The following is a 17,615-nucleotide window of genomic DNA, read 5'->3' as shown; positions in this document are numbered from 1 at the left end:
TGTTAGCTAATCATTGTCTAACACGATCGAAACATTCAGCTGTGCCACGAATGATGCCCACAACTTCAGTCAAACGGACAACGTGCTTTCATGGAGTATATATTGGTGTAACGTTCACCAAACGTTTCATTTCCCCCATAAAAGAAATCCATAAGATGTAAGCAACATCTACAAAACAATATTCATCACACCTCACCTTGAGCACTGTCTCTGAACAACATTACCGTCAAAACCTCGTGGATCCCTAGCAGGGAAGCGGTGCACCTGCGACATTTTTGTCACATAAAAAGTGTTTCTTTTTATCTCTTCTAAACACACTAAAATCCTGTGCATTATGCTGGTTTATGTATGGGTGTTCGCGGTCGTCTATCAGGTAGAGCGCTGGACTCCGGCCCTGGGAGGTCTCAGGTTCAAATCTAGATAGGGGTGGGAATTTTTACTCATTGTAGTCCCTCCAGGACTGTCCCTGACGCGTTGAACATGCTATAAAATGAATACTGGATACCTTTCCGGGGGTAAAAGGCGGCTCGTGATCTGGGTTCGTCACCCGCCACCTTCTAGTGCCGCGGCGAAGAAATTCTGTGTTTCGTGTGTGTCTGTTGTTCATCCTGTGGGTAAGTTCCACTTCATAAGGTTTATAGTGAATATGCCTGTTCCCCCTCACTTCTGCAGCCGACTCATCGTACAAAGAAGATGTCAATGCTGTACGGTTATACAAACCAAATTACTTCACTTGACCTAAAGCATCCTGACAATCGACTCTTGAGTCCGCCCCCGGTAGCTGAGTGGTCAGCGCGACAGAATGTCAATCGTAAGGGTCCGGGATCGGAAGACTATCTCCGCTCAGGGACTTGGGTGTGGTGTTATCCTAATCATCATCATTTCTTCCCCATCGACGCGCAAGTCGCGGAAGTGGCGTCAAATCGAGAGACTTGCACCCGGCGAACAGTCTACCCGAAGGGAGGCCCTAGTCACACGACATTTATTTATTTCAATCGACTCTGAGGCAGAAGTAAATTTTTCTACAAGATATGTGCTGTAATCGAGATCCGAAACGCACCGGTTGCCTTGACATGTTTCGGCTTTTTAAGAACTATTTACAGGAGTCCAAAAATTTCGACACTCCAAGAGAACTTCTAAATATTTGAGTAACAGGATCGATGAATATCCAAAAGGATAACAGAAACTGACAAGGAACCCCTTGAGTGCGACGACGAAAGTTCAATCTATAGTAAGCCTGTTAACAATTATGACTGAAGAAATATTAACTTCTAATGACTCACCACTCACCAGAAAATGAGTGTTCGGGAGGTGTAGAACTCAATGTTCTGTGGGATGTATGTATTACATTTTACAAAATGGACATCGTCGACAATCAAATAATGTTCGAAACAAACCCTTAACTCGCATCATGAACACCGAATGAAAAATGGCGCGTCCTAGTGATCAAAAAGGTTCGCACCATTGGGATCGAAGACGAACTCCTTGGGAGTTACGAACTGTGCAGGACGTTCAGCTAGATATCCACTCTTAAAGGATGCATATACACTACTGGCCATTAAAATTGCTACACCACCAAGATGACGTGCTAGCGTCGCGAAATTTAACCGACAGGAAGACGATGCTGTGATATGCAAATTATTAGCTTTTCAGAGCATTCACACAAGATTGGCGCCGGTGGCGCCACCTACAACGTGCTGACATGAGGAAAGTTTCCAACCGATTTCTCATACACAAACAGCAGTTGACCGGCGTTGGCTGGTGAAACGTTGTTGTGATGCCTCGTGCAAGGAGGAGAAATGCGTACCATCACGTTTCCGACTTTGATAAAGGTCGGATTGTAGCCTATCGCGATTGCGGTTTATCGTATGGCGACAATGAATACTCGTTTATCATCTGCATTTCTTCTTGGTGTAGCAATTTTAATGGCCAGTAGTGTATTTTTCTCACCATAAGGTACCTGCTATCTGTTTGTGAGGGCCACGCGTAAAAACAAGAGCTTTATCGACAGGAATTGGAATTATCATTGGAATAATTACAAGCACTTCAGTGTAAGAGGGCAACAGGCGACAATTATAAATGGACTCCGCATTTTGCGCAGACAGGCATAGATCACGCGAGAGAATAATTAATAGCGGTTTCGTACTGCCCATCTAATGGTCGATGAAGCGATGTTCCGCTCATTATGCTGCAACACTGGAGAGAATGGCCACGTTTCGTGAACCAAGAGACTGGCCGGCGCGCAGACATGCATGGACCTTGAGAAAATCGAGCAGTCTAAAGGAGGGTCATCAACGACACGAGCTGCTTCTGTACCGAGCATTCGGTTTTCTTCCTCTGTATTCGAGTCGTCGGCACAAAAAAATTACTACACATATTGGTCCTTTAATTTGGCTCGCTGTTTTCTTTTGTACAGATGTTTTCGCATCGTATGCAGCAGTCACTTGTAATCAGGAAACTGCTCTTTTTGTTAGCATTAGTCGTATTTTGAAACTGTACAGCACCCATTGGACGTCAGTCATATTACTGTGTAAGATTCTCTGTACTAGAGACGGAAAGCTACAAAATTTGCTCGCCACTCTAAAAGCTATGAGAAACCCGAGTCGCAGGTGTTACAGAAAGTGCTGCCTCACCATTCTGTTGCTGTGTGTTTTCCTGTTTCTGTCGTGTTTTACAGGTGTCTACGCTCAATGGAAAAACGGAAAGCAGTCTTGTAAAACAGGACTGTACACTTTGAATTTCTTCCTTACCTCAACCACGGTGATTTGGCTGTACCAGTTCGTGTCTCTGGTAAACGACATCGAGTGGAATCTCGACATAATGAAGCTTCAGTTGCGGAATCCTTTGAATAAGCACCCTTCTGCCGTCATGCAGCAGCGTTTGGAAGGTGAGAAGGATTTAATTGAATACTTTGACCTCTTGATGTGGTCGGGAAACGAATGTTTCTTTCGTATCCCCTACAGTACATAGATATCACTGTACATGGTGTCTAAGGGGGGTAGCCACTTCTGAAAAATGAAGTTTCGTAATCAATTTGTAGGGTTCAGTCGGTAAAAATAGAACCTTTTGCAGCTATCTTTGTTGTCCGACTGTATGTCTGTTAATACCGCTTTTTCTCAGAATTGAGAGGATCGAGGTGAAATTTATGTAATATACTAAGGGAGCCGCGTAAAAAAAAAATTGCCGGGTGGTGTGGCCGAGTGGTTCTAGGCGCTTCAGTCTGGAACCGCGCGACCGCTACGGTCGCAGGTTCGAATCCTGCCTCGGGCATGGATGTGTGTGATGTCCTTAGGTTAGTTAGGTTTAAGTAGTTCTAAGTTCTAGGGGACTGATGAGCTCAGATGTTAAGTCCCATGATGCTCAGAGCCATTTGAACCATTTAAAAAAAAATTAAGCCTCTAAGTTAATGCAATCAAAATATACCACCTTTTTTTACACTCGCAAAGTCTCTCATCAAAACCTATGTGATACCAACTGGAGTCATGAAATTTGGCAAGAAGGGAGGTTCCAGAATATAAGTAAAGAAGAAATCCGAAAACAGTTAATTTGTAATTATGTTTCATAAAAATATATTTTTTGGCCATTACAAGCTTGCATTGCGCTTGTAACCTGTCAAATATGTGAGGAACTATTGTACGGATTTTGATCTGGTTTTCGGTAATAGGAGTGATTCACGAGGAAGATTTGTGTGCATAATTTGCAAATATTTGGTACTAATTGGCTGGGCTATGATGAAGTGAGGGCCCCTTCCGCTGTGAAAACGCAGCCTTTGCTTCCAGCTGTGACAGGCATAAGGCCGTCCGACTACCACGACGCGCCACTGCTAGCACGCAGGTCCTTTACCAACTGCTCATTCTGCGTACAAACGTTACCTGACGATTCATGCTTCGGAAACTTACCGCATCTGTAATGTTTCAGAGCAAACTAATACTGGTAAATGATGCAGGATTTCACTTCCAATGCTTGGCATAAGGTTCTGATGCACAACAAAATATCTGTTGAAGCCTTCTATGAAACAATTCGACATTTGGGTGGCAACAGTACCCCTATCGCTTGCTCTGCTAGACACTTCCATCAAGTCTTACCAGTAATTGCAGAATGGACGGAACAAATGAACTCCAAGCATCTGCAATTTCCTGTTAACGTAGCACTTTAATGCAACGACAAAATTAATAAAACAAATGAAAAATTTCAATAGCGAATGGGAAATTGCACAAAAATATTTGAACTTAAAATTAAAACATTCTCGGATGTCTTAAAATTCGTGGAAACGATATCTTGCAAGGATCGATATTGATAACAGTCAAGATCGTCGAGTTCACGATTCCCAGGGTGGATGAAATGTCTTGTTGTTGTGGTCTTCAGTCCAGAGACTGGTCTGATGCAGCTCTCCATGCTACTCTATCCTGTGCAAGCTTCTTCATCTCCCAGTACCTACTGCAGCCTACATCCTTCTGAATCTGTTTAGTGTATGCATCTCTTGGTCTCCCTCTACGATTTTTACGCTCCACGCTGCCCCCCAATACTAAATTGGTGGTCCCTTGATGCCTCAGAATATGTCTTACCAACCGATCCCTTCTTCTGGTCAAGTTGTGCCACAAATTTCTCTTCTCCCCAGTTCTATCCAATACCTCCTCATTAGTTATGTGATCTACCCATCTGATCTTCAGCATTCTTCTCTAGCACCACATTTTGAAAGCTTCTATTCTCTTCTTGTCTAAACTATTTATCGTCCACGTTTCACTTCCATACATGGCTATACTCCATACAAATACTTTCAGAAACGACTTCCTGACACTTAAATCTATACTCGATGTTAACAAATCTCTCTTCTTCAGAAACGCTTTCCATGCCATAGCAAGGCTACAATTTATATCCTCTCTACTTCGACCGTCATCAGTTATTTTGCTCCCCAAATAGCAAAACTCATTTACTAATTTATGTGTCTCATTTCCTAATCTAATGCCCTCAGCATCACCCGATTTAATTCGACTACCTTCCATTATCCTCGTTTTGCTTTTATTGATGTTCATTTTACATCCTCCTTTCAAGTCACAGCCCATTCCATTCAACTGCTCTTCCAGGTCCTTTGCTGTGTCTGACAGAATTACAATGTCATCGGCGAACCTCAAAGTTTTTATTTCTTCTCCATGGATTTTAACTCCTACTCCGAATTTTTCTTGTGTTTCGTTTAGTGGTTGCTCAATATACTGATTGAATAACAGCGGGGATAGGCTACAACCCTGTCTCACTCCCTTCTCAACCACTGCTTCCTTTTCATGCCCCTCGACTCTTATAACTTCCATCTGCTTTCTGTACAAATTGTAAATAGCCTTTCGCTCCCTGTATTTTACCCCTGCCACCTGCAGAATTTGAAAGAGAGTATTCCAGTCAACATTGTCAAAAGCTTTCTCTAAGTCTACAAATGCTAGAAACGTAGGTTTGTCTTTCCTTAATCTATTTTCTAAGATACGTCATAGGGTCAGTATTGCCTCACGCGTTCCAACATTTCTACGGATCCGGCTTCTACCAGTTTTTCCATTCGTCTGTAAAGAATTCGTGTTAGTATTTTGCCTCTGTGACTTATTAAACTGATAGTTCGGTAATTTTCACATCTGTCAACACATGCTTTCTTAGGGATTGGAATTGTTATATTCTTCTTGAAATATGTACATACGTAATATGAACCCTTGTAGCGCAGCTACTACTGGTACTTGTCTGGTTTTTTGTTCATGAGCAGGTAACCGTCTGCAGCCCTGGTACACATTGTAATCCTCACTCCGTATAATCGTAGCACGACGCCAGAGAAGCCAAAACAATGCGGTGCAATTGTGGGGTATCAACTATGGTTGAGTGCATACCTCTGTGGTGCACAGGACCAAACTCTGGTGACCAGCCACCCCAAATGAGGCAAATTAACTTAAAACAAGTGTACGTCTTTTTTAAATATAAATTAATAGAGATGGTCCAATTAAGCTTGAAACAAATGGTTACCACACCAATCATATTCACTGATGAGCCAAAACTTTAAGACCACCTGCTTAATAGCTTGTTTGTCAGCCTTTGGAACAAAATGCATCACTAATTCTGCGTATCAGGGATCCGACAATTTGTTAGTGGCTTTGCAGAGGTATGTGTCATTATTTGTCTAGGCACGGGTTATGTAATTCGCGTAAATAACGGGTCGCTGATTTGCGTGCGCGGTGATGGCGCCCGACAGTGGCTCAGATGGGTTCCATAGGATTTACATCAGGCGCATATGGTCGCCGAAGCATCAACGTGAGTTCACTATAATGCTCGTCAAATCACTGCAGTACGGTCCTGGCTCAAAGACACGGACAATTGTACTGCTGAAAGATGACATCGCCGCCGGGGAAGACATCAAGCATGAAGGGATGCAGGTGGTTGGTAGCTGCCAGTGAGTACTACTGCAGGTCTCATGCAAGCTCCCACCAGCCTGCGTCCGCGGCGCGCTGCATGTTTCGTGCCGTCGTTCATCTTGATGATGAGATGAACATCGATCTAGTGTAGCGGAAATGTGATTCACCCGAAGAACCAACATGTTTCCATTGAACGACCGTCGATTCCCGATGGACCGTGCCCACTGGAATCGTAACTGACGATGTCGTTGGGTCAGCACGTGAACAAGTAGGATAGTCTGCTGTTTTCAACAACGTACGATGAACGATGTGCTCCAGAACACTTGCGCGTGCACCAAGATTGAGCTCTTTCGACGGAGATACGAAGGATCACCATCTATCCTACTTTACAGAGCAGACAAGCCTCCGCACCCCGCGTTCTGTAAAGAGTCGTGAACGTTCAACCATATAGCGCCTAGCGATAGTTTCATTGTTGTTCTACCTCTTTCAGTAGATGCTCACGACAGTAGCACTTGAACATTCGACCAGCTTCGCCGTTTTCGAGATAATCGTTCACAAGCACTGTGTAATAATATTCTGCCCTTTGTCAAAGTCGCTTATCTCAATGGATTTTCTCGTGTGCGGCCCATATCATTATTAGGGTGATCCCCCATACTTGTCTGCTCTGCTTACATACTATTGTTACGACGTCACGTGCCCGCAACGCCACCAGCCCAAGTCCTGTATCATTTCTGTGACACTCTATCCCATGTTTCGCGATAATAGAAAACGTGCTGCCCTTCTTTGAACTTTTTCGATGTACTCCGTCAGTCCTATATGGTAAGGATCCCACACCGCGCAGCAGTATTCTAAAAGAGGACGGACAAGCGTAGTGTAGGCAGTCTCCTTAGTAGGTCTGTTACATTTTCTATGTGTCCTGCCAATAAAACGCAGTCTTTGGTTAGCCTTCCCCACAACATTTTCTATGTGTTCCTTCCAATTTAGCCGGCTGCGGTGACCGTGCGGTTCTAGGCGCTGCAGTCCGGAACCGCGGGACTGCTAAGGTCGCAGGTTCGAATCCTGCCTCGGGCATGGATGTGTGTGATGTCCTTAGGTTAGTTAGGTTTAAGTAGTTCTAAGTTCTAGGGCACTGATGACCTAAGATGTTAAGTCCCATAGTGCTCAGAGCCATTTGAACCGTTTGAACCTTCCAATTAAAGTTGTTCATAATTGTAATACCTAGATATTTAGCTGAATTTACGGCTTTTAGATTAGACTGATTTATCGTGTAACCGAAGTTTAACGAGTTCCTTTTAGCACTCATGTGGATGACCTCACACTTTTCATTATTCAGGGTCAACTGTCACTTTTCGCACCATTCTGATATTTTTTCTAAATCGTTTTGCAGTTTATTTTGATTTTCTGATGACTTTATTTGTCAGCGTCATCTGCAAACAACCGAAGACGGCTGCTCAGATTGTCTCCCAAATCGTTTGTATAGATAAGGAACAGCAAAGGGCCCATAACACTACCTTGGGGAATGCCAGATATCACTTCTGTTTTACTCGATGACTCTTCGTCAGTTACTACGAACTGTGACCTCTCTGACAGGAAATCACAAATCCAGTCACATAACTGAGACGATATTCCACAAGCACGCAATTTTACTACGAGCCGCTTATGTGGTACAGTGTCGAAAGCCTTCCGGAAATCCTGAAATATGGAATTGATCTGAAATCCCGTGTCAATAGCACTCAGCACTTCACGTGAATAAAGAGCTAGTTGTGTTTCACAAGAACGGTGTTTTCTAAACCCATGTTGACTGTGTGTCAACACACCGTTTTCTTCGAGGTAGTTCATAATGTTCGAACACAATATATGTTCTAAAATCCTGCTGCATATCGATATTAACGATATGGGCCTGTAATTTAGCGGATTACTCGTACTACCTTTCTTGAATATTGGTGTGACCTGTGCAACTTTCCAGCCTTTGTGTATGGATATTTCGTCGAGCGAACGGTTGTATATGATTGTTAAGTATGGAGCTAATGCATCAGCATACTCCGAAAGGAACATAATTGGTATACAGTCTGGACCAGAAGACTTCCTTTTATTAAGTGATTTAAGTTGCTTCACTACTTCGGGGATATTTACTTCCACGTTACTCATGTTGGCAGCTTTTCTTGATTCGAATTCTGGAATATTTACTTCGTTTTCTTTTGTGAAGGCATTTCTGAAGACTGTGTTTAGTAACTCCGCTTTGGCAGCACTGTTGCGATCTCCTTTGCTATCGCGCAGAGAAGGCATTGATTGTTTCTTGCCGCTAACATACTTCACATACGACCAGAATCTCTTTGGATTTTCTGACAGGTTTCGAGACAACGTTTCGTTGTGGAAACTTATAGGCATCTCTCATTGAGTCCTCGCTAAATTTCGAGCTTCTGTAAAAGATCGCCAATCTTGGGGATTTTGCGTCTGTTTAAATTTGGCATGTTTGTTTCGTTGTTTTTGCAACAGTGTTCTAACCGTTTTGTGTACCAAGGAGGATCAGCTCCGCCGTTATTTGATATAAATTTCTCACTTGCTGCCGATATATTTCTTTGAATTTAAGCCACATCTGGTCTACACTTATATTATTAATTTGGAATGAGTGGAGATTGTTTCTTAGGAAGGCGTCAAGTAAATTGTTATCTGCTTTTTTGAATAGGTATATTTTTCGCTTATTTTTCAGGGATTTGGGGATTACAATATTCAATCTCACTACGACAACCCTGTGTTCACTAATCCCTGAATCGGTTTTGATGATCGTTATTAACCCAGGATTATTTGTTGCTAAGAGGTCAAGTGTGTTTTCACAACCGTTTACTATTCGCGTGGGCTCTTGAACTAACTGCTCGAAATAATTTTCAGAGAATGCGTTTAGCACAATTTCGGATGATATTTGATGCGTACCTCCGGAATTAAACATGTATTTCCGCCAACATATCGAGGGTAAATTGAAGTCACCACCAACTATTATCGTATGAGTCGGGTACGTGTTTGAAATCAAACTCCAGTTTTCCTTGATCCTTTCGGCAACCGTATCATCTGAATTGGGAGGTCGGTAAAAGGATCCAATTATTATTTTATTCTGGTTGCCAACAATGATCTCTGCCCATACTAACTCACAGGAAATATCTACTTCAATTTCGCGGCAAGTTAAACTACTTCTGACAGCAACAAACATGCCACCGCCAACCGTGTTTAGCCTATCCTTTCGGAACACTGTTAGGGTCTTCGCAAAAAATTTAGTTGAGCTTATATCCGGCTTTAGCCAGCTTTCAGTGCTTTCTATTAGCGCTTGGAGCTCTGGTACTTTCCCAACGCAGCTACGACAATTTACAACTGTTATGCCAATGGTTCCTGAATCTACGTTACTCCTGTGTTCAGCCTGCTCCCTTTGTGACTGAAGCCTTCTTGTGTTTTCCCGAGACCCTCTAACGTAAAAAATCGCCCAGTCCACGCCACACAGCTGCTGCTACCCGTGTAGCCGCCTCCTGCGTGTAGTGGACACCTGACCTATTCAGCGGAACCCGAAACCCAACAACCCCTTGACTAAAGTCGAGGAATCTGCAGCCTACACAATAGCAGAACCATCTGAGCCTCTGATTCAGACCCTCCACTCGGCTCTGTACCAGAGGTCAGGAATCGGTCCTGTCGAATATGCTGCAAATGGTCAGCTCTGCTTTCATCTTGCAAGCCTTTACCGCTTCTGTTAGCCGCTCGAAACCACAGAGAATCTCTTCTGATCCAAAGTGGCACACATCATTAGTACCGACGTGAACAACCACCTGCAGTTGGCTGCACCCTGGCCTCTTCATAGCATCCAGGAAGACCCTTTCCACATCTGAAATGATTCCACCTGGTATGCACACGGAGTGCACATTGGTTTTTTTACCCTTCTTGTCAGCCAAGTCCCGAAGGGGTCCCAAAACGCGCCTAACTTTGGAGCTCCCAACTACCAATAATCCCACCCTCTGTGATTGCCCGGATCTTGCAGGCTGAGTGGTTTCCTCTGAAACAGGACAGGCGACAGCATTTGGCTCAGCGACAGTGTCAGCCGCACACAACACCTGGAACCCGTTTGTCAGACAAACCGGGGAGGCCTTACATGCGGCCGCCTGGGAAGTCTTTCGCCGCCTGCTTCGCCCCGGGGCGACCTCCCACTCGACCACAGCTGAGGGGTCAGCCTCAGTGCGAGCAGTAACTGGGTTGGCCAATGGTGAGGACCGATCGGAGGACTCTGACGCGCTGGACGTCCGTTGGATCCCCACGGCCAGCCCACAACAGTGGTGCCCATCCACTGCAGCCTCAAGCTGTGTTACCGAAGCCATCACAGCCTGAAGCTGCGAGCGAAGTGTCACCAACTCGGCTCGCATCCGCACACAACAATCGCAGTCCCTGTCCATACTAAAGACCGTGGAAAACTAAACTATGCAGATAAACGGACTATTGGCACGTGCTGCGCAACTCTACTGTAGACCCTGACGAAAACACATGAACTGTGTCTAGTAATACGCAGATATTCGAGAACCTAACTACCGAAGCACTCAGGTGAAACTAAATAATTTGCCCCTGATAAGGAACTTGTAATGTGTCACAAAATCGCTTTACTTTCTGACGCAAACGAAAACGCGAGAACTGTGGCTATTAGATTTTAAATTTACACCCAGAAACCCGAGAAACTAAACTATTAAAATACACAGATATAATAAAATTCGCTGCTGGTTAGGAACTCGTAAATGTCACAAAAGCGGTTTACTTATCTGCTGCTGCGTCTGTCTCGGTCGGCTACTGCTGCCTGACTGACAATATCCACAGTCAACGTCTGTCTTCAGGAGTTCTGGAAACGGGGGCGATGAAAAATTTTTTTTGATGTGTGTTTATAGTGGCTTCATATACTGACTGGGAAGAAATGTACTGAAGATGAAGAGTTACTTTCTCCTTCAACTTATTTCAGTAATATACCTAGTGACCTCTATGGTTGACACGTCAAATGTACATGTATTGCAAAGTGCAAAGATTAGCAGTTTCAAACAAACTTCACCAGAAGAACGCAAAACATTGTCTGGACTTCATATAATTATGGGCACCCTAAAATTTCGAAGAGTTGGAATGCGATGGGACACGACACTGAAAATGTACCATTTCTTATATAGGATGTCCAGAGACAGATTATTCTAACTGACAACAAAGCTGAGCGTTGATAACAACATGGATATACCAGCTGACAGTAAAGACAACTCTGCGTAACAGATATCTACAGTTAGCTGTGGAGGAAGAATTAGCAGTCGAGGGGGCGATGAACCCATTTACAGAGCCGATATCTGTAAAGCAGTATGTGAAGGCCAAGACAGCTCCTTAAGCTACCAAAATGTAAATGTTAATTGGTAATAGTGGTCAACCTTGTGATTTTATTCATTAACAGGGAGCATCAGCTGAATCTCAGGAATTTTTGTTGAAGGCATTTAGACAGACACAAACAGCAGTTTTACAGGTAGCCCAGAGAATAAGAAAAAAGAGATATGACATTTTGACAAATTTTTTCTTCATACAAGCTATTCTAAGCATTGAAACAAGAAAATCCCTGAGAGGCTGTAAGAGTAAGGGTCAATCGTTTTGCTGATTCTTCTCTAATGGTAGACATCAAGGCAGTAGAAAGAAAAGAGAATTTTCAGAAGAAATTTGTATCAGGCATGACATATCGCTGGCAACCTAGGTTTTCAGCAAAACAGTTGCCCTAGGTTCAAATTTTACTGGGGAAGGAGAAATTGACAAAGTTGAATGTTGATGCAAGAAGTAAAGTAGATATGTTACTATCATCTGACCAGGGGTTATGAAACATGATGAGCATCATTCCTGGCGCATTTTATTGTTGACTAAAACCATTGCGAATTTTATATGTATTTTGTTTCTAGAGGAGTTCACATTTAGATGCGCTGTGTAAGTAGTGTAAGCAAAGTTTTCTTTTTTGAGTATAGCAGTTTCAGTATTGACCGAAGCTGATCGGACACAATTGTGTACAAAGTATATTCTGAAAACGAGTACATATATTTGCATTAATCTTGTTTCTAAAATCATTAAAAAATCCCCTGAGAGTCTTAGAACATTAAAAACCTTTTCCTTTCTTCCTGAAAAATATTCAAGTCTGAAACAGTTAACACATGGGGGTTCACTTTATCAATGGGCTGCGTCATTTTATTGTGGTCATCTACCGGCATGCTGCTGTGGCGCGAAAATTTCATTGTGTGCCAGGACTGTTGGCACTTAACTGCAAAAAAAGAAAAAAAAAAGCTACAACATAAACCTGTCAAGTAATCATTATTAATAAACGGCTATTCTCAGTTGTTAAGCATGGAACAAAATCTGTGTCTACAGGACATAACTGTTGACTAGTGCCACTGACAGCCGCATCCTGCCTCTAGCCATACTTACAAATAGTGCTATTTATTTATTTGTTTGTTATTTTATTTAACTCTGTTATCTAGGTACGAGAAAAGACCAAATGTTGCTCATGAATTGGTGTGAATGTAACACCTAACATTTTTACGTAATTTCGGATGTGTTAATTTAACTTAGTTTTGTAGTGTTTAAAAAAATCTGCATAAAATGTCTTCATAAAAATACTTAAAAATAATTTTAAAAATCTACATATTACCCCTTAGCCATCTGGCGCACAGATATATGTTCATTCTAAATGCAGAAGGCGCTTGTTACTGGTCTGCTGAATTATGTCACACAGCAGCATCACAAAATTTGTAGTTTATAATTCTGGATTACACTACTATACACCACTACACTACATACCATTGCACTACACTGCACTACTGTACTTGCTATCAGAACCGACCTAGATTGCCTGATTTCTCTGGATTGTTGGCGTCTGACCCACTGAGGCACAACTCGAGATTCACAGGGGCTGCTGCTGTGCTTCCATAGGTGGTGAGATTGGAAAATGGCTGTCAGTGTCTCAGGAAATACTTACTGATCCTCCCCGAGACTCATCTCCTCGCTGTTTCCCGAGGTTGTCGTAGGTGAATGTTCTGCTATGGTGCGCCTCATTCTCTTGCAGTAAGGCCACTTCTTGGTTGTCTCTCAGCCGTGTGAGTTTGCAGTCCATATGCTGATATTTTGGCTGTCAGTGAATTCAGCTTGTGCCACACCTTCCCTTTGCTTTTAATGTTATATACTGGTGTATTACGAAAGACGTTCCCATCGTGGCATGTAACATGTTTTCCAATGCCACATTCCCAGTCGATGTGGTCTGGAGCGCCAATGACTCCACAGTCACAAGTGCCTGTGATGCGTTGTCCTATTTTCAGTAAATAGCTATGATATGAACTATGTCCTTACAGGTGGTGTATAGCTCTCTTGGTCGGAAGGGAATATGGGGTTCTTGATCTTTCTTTTATATTTGGAAGGAACTGGTAACTGCTCCTTCCTTTTCTGCCCTGTCCCAGTTTTCTTGTCACTCCCTGTCAGTGCATGCTTTTATTCCTTATATGATGTGGTTCTTGTTCCCAGTATCTCATTTACCTTGTCGTATTCGTCCTTCTTCAGCCAAGATTGAGCACCTCTCTTTCTTATTGCTAGGTCCAGAGGTAGCAAGCCTAGTATCAGCAGTAGAACCTCAATCGGTGTTGCTCTGTACGCCAGAAGGACACTCATCCGTGCTTGTCGTAGAGCTTGTGCTGTCCTTGGCTATCTGTCTTTATGAGCCCAAACGCTCGATCCATAGCCCACATATATATCTCTTTTTCCAACAAACAGCTCAGTTCATACATACAATACCAGGAACAAAAATGATCTGCACAAGGACTTAAAAGCACTTACTTTAGTTCAAAAAGGGGTCCACTACTCAGGAACACTCATCTTCAATAATTTTCCAGTAAACATAAAAAATTTAGTTACAAATAAAGATCAGTTTAAAAGAAGCCTAAAAGACTTACTAGTGGCCAACTCCTTCTACTCCATTGATGAATTTTGTAATAGAAACAAATGATGTATTGTGTATATTCATACTATTAGTATTGTTATTTCAGCTTTAAAAAAAATAAAAAAATGACATGTTCCACATCCACGAGGATCTCCTCAGCACGGATCTATGGAACGAAAACTAATCTAATCTAATCTAATCTAATCATAACTACGGGGTGTTCAAAAAGTCTCTCCACAGTGCCGTATGATTGTTAGCTGCGCGTGCCATATGCCGCAGTGAATATTCCGAAATGAAACTCTGTGAAATACAAGTTACTAATTTATTAAATAGTCATTTTTACTTACAAATTTTCACATTAAATGTTGAGTGTCCCCCCTTTTGTTGAATACACAATTCAATTCGTCTAATCATGGTCCAAACACAATCTGTAACATTTCTTCTGTAACAGAAGTAGTGAAAGTGGATATTGCAGTTTTCAATTCATCGATGGATTTTGGACGGTTTTTATAGACAGTTGCTTTCGCTGCACCCCAGAATAAAAAGTTGGGTGGTGTTAGATCAGGCGATCGTGGAGGCCAAAGTCCCTGTGAAATTATGCGATCACCAAAAATTTACTTAACACAAGTTCTCCTATGAATGGGTACAGAATATCACTGCAGTATCGTTGTGCGGTTATTGTTTCGTTGAAAAATATGGGACGAGCAATCCGACGTCTAGAAATTGCAATCCAAACTCCTATTTTCACGTAATGGAGTGGTTTCTCACGAATACACAATGGTTTTGCAGTATTCCACATACGAGAATTTTGCGAATTCATGTACCCGGATAAATGAAACCAGGCCTCATCAGTGAAAAACGTTTCATTAAGAATATCCCTTCCATTTTGTTGCACGAAATTTTTGAACCATTGACAATAATGCAGTCTCTTCCTATGATCAGTATTTTTCAGTTCTTGCACGACTGTCACTTTGTATGGGAAAAGTTCTAATTTTTTCCTTACAGCTGTGTGGGACGTTCCGACACTAACATCGATTTCCTCGGGCGAGTTTTCTTACTGACTTGTTCGGACTAATGGACATTTTATCGGAAATATCGAGTAGTTTATCCTCAGACAAAACTCTAGGACGACCACTTCTCGGCACATCTGTCACTGAACCCGTACTTCGAAATTTGTTAATCAAATCTCGCACTGTATCGTGGTGTTGAAGTGTTGTCTCCGGGAAAACTGAATTAAATGTTTGACGAACTGAATGTGTGTATTTACCGCCATCTTTGACCACTTGTTTGACTAAAAACACACGTTCTTCAATGGTTAGCATTTTAACAGTGACAAGAACGAAACACACGAACAGAGGAACTAAACTTAAACGTTCGCGTCAACACGTAATGACAGACACCAACGATACTACTGACGCTGGCTGAGATAAACGGAACAGGGGAATGTTGGGAGAGTCCACTTGAAGGGAAGTAACCCAGGCAGGCGAACAATCATACGGCAATGCGGAGAGACTTTCTGAACACCCCGTATAAAGATTGCGTTGTGATATATTCGTATTGTGCTTAGAGACAGCTGTAAGCTTCTTTGACCAATTGTTGCTATTTTGTTCAGGATGGTAATGCCTTAGTTTGCACACAGTTTCTACATGTGCATGAAATTTTTCTTTTCGTCAATGTTTAACTAAGGTACCCATCTACTTCTTTTCTTTTCACAGGTTGGTGGTTTATTCTGACTGAGGGGTGTCTCAATCTTGATAACATTCCCTTTAATAACATGTAAACTAGAATGAGATTTTCACTCTGCAGCGGAGTGTGCGCTGATATGAAACTTCCTGGCAGATTAACACTGTGTGCCAGACCGAGATTCGAACTCGGGACCTTTGCCTTTCCCGGGCAAGTGCTCTACCAACTGAGCTACCCAAGCACGACTCACGCCCCGTCCTTACAGCTTTAATTCTGCCAGTACCTCGTCTCCTACCTTCCAAACTTTACAGAAGCTCTCCTGCGAACCTTGCAGAATAGCACTCCTGAAAGAAAGGATACTGCGGAGACATGGCTTAGCCACAGCCTGGGGGATGTTTCCAGAATGAGATTTTCACTCTGCAGCGGAGTATGCGCTGATATGAAACTTCCTGGCAGATTAAAACTGTGTGCCAGGCCGAGACTCGAACTCGGGACCTTTGCCTTTCGCGGGCAAGTGCTCTACCAACTGAGCTACCCAAGCACGACTCACGCCCCGTCCTTACAGCTTTACTTCTGCCAGTACCTCGTCTCCTACCTTCCAAACTTTACAGAAGCTCTCCTGCGAACCTTTCAGAACTAGCACTCCTGAAAGAAGAAAACATGTAAACTGTTTTTTGTGCTGCAGTTATTAATTTGTGTTCTACACACCAATTACTTAGTCTGTTAAGAAATTCCCTGCTATTTTCCTCTAATTTAGACCTTGTATTGACTGCAGATAGTCTCTTTAGGCGATGCAGCCTCTCCCATTACTGGTAAGAAACAAATCACCGATTTTTTTTTGCAGGTATTGCTGTCATCAGCTCGGAGGCTACTTATTCGCCCAAGGAACACCAATTGGCAGCGGAAGTCAGGAAAGTACGTGCCCAGTACATGTTGCTGCTCCACGCATCCCAGCATCTTCAGTCGCATTTCGGTCTCAGTCTTGCGTGTGACGTGGCTGTCGGCTTTATCATCCTGTTCTTCAGCATAGACTCTCTGATCAGAACTGTTCTACGGCTGTGGTATCTTCCTCTGTCGGGACTGCGGGTTGTAGGCATCGTCATACGCATGGCCTATGCTGTGCTGCGGCTCATGGTAATCGTGGAGTCGTGCACAGAAGCCGCCGCCCGTGGTGAGGAGATAAGGCGTCTGCTTGCTGAGAACTCTGTGGAAGTTCCTCCACTACGATTTTCCGCCGCTGGATTCTTCTCTATCGACAGGTCGCTCTTTTCCGCCGTCATTAGTTTCGCTGTAACGAATGGTGTAATCGTTTACCAGTTCCACTCGATGTAATAAGCAGGGTATGTAAAAAATAAAAAAATAAAAAATACGCGTCCTCGCTATAGGCGGGTTCGATGGAGTGCGAAATGACTTTCAAAACGCACCTAGCGTAACACACCTACAAGCTTCCATCAGGTTCGTATCCTCGTTTAAAGGTGTCGCTGCCTATTGATTTGCTCTAAGCTTAGAAGATTGTGAATTACGGGGGAGAGAAGAGAAATCTACACTCATGCTCATAAATTAAGGATAATTGCAGAATGTGGTGCTACACAATGTGG

The 17,615-nt window shown here is 42.9% G+C and overlaps 1 non-coding gene across 1 annotated transcript; it reads right to left on the bottom strand.

Moving 5' to 3' along the window:
- Nucleotides 1–16,484: 16,484 nt before the first annotated feature.
- Trnas-cga (transfer RNA serine (anticodon CGA)) lies at nt 16,485–16,559 on the bottom strand. The gene has a single exon. It is a non-coding gene; the product is annotated as a tRNA-Ser (tRNA).
- Nucleotides 16,560–17,615: the final 1,056 nt, after the last annotated feature.

This window comes from Schistocerca serialis, chromosome 7, assembly GCF_023864345.2.
Source record: "Schistocerca serialis cubense isolate TAMUIC-IGC-003099 chromosome 7, iqSchSeri2.2, whole genome shotgun sequence".
In the NCBI taxonomy this organism is placed as follows: domain Eukaryota; kingdom Metazoa; phylum Arthropoda; class Insecta; order Orthoptera; family Acrididae; genus Schistocerca; species Schistocerca serialis.
Note: the sequence above shows the minus strand (reverse complement) of the source record. Positions and strands in the feature narration are given on the sequence as shown.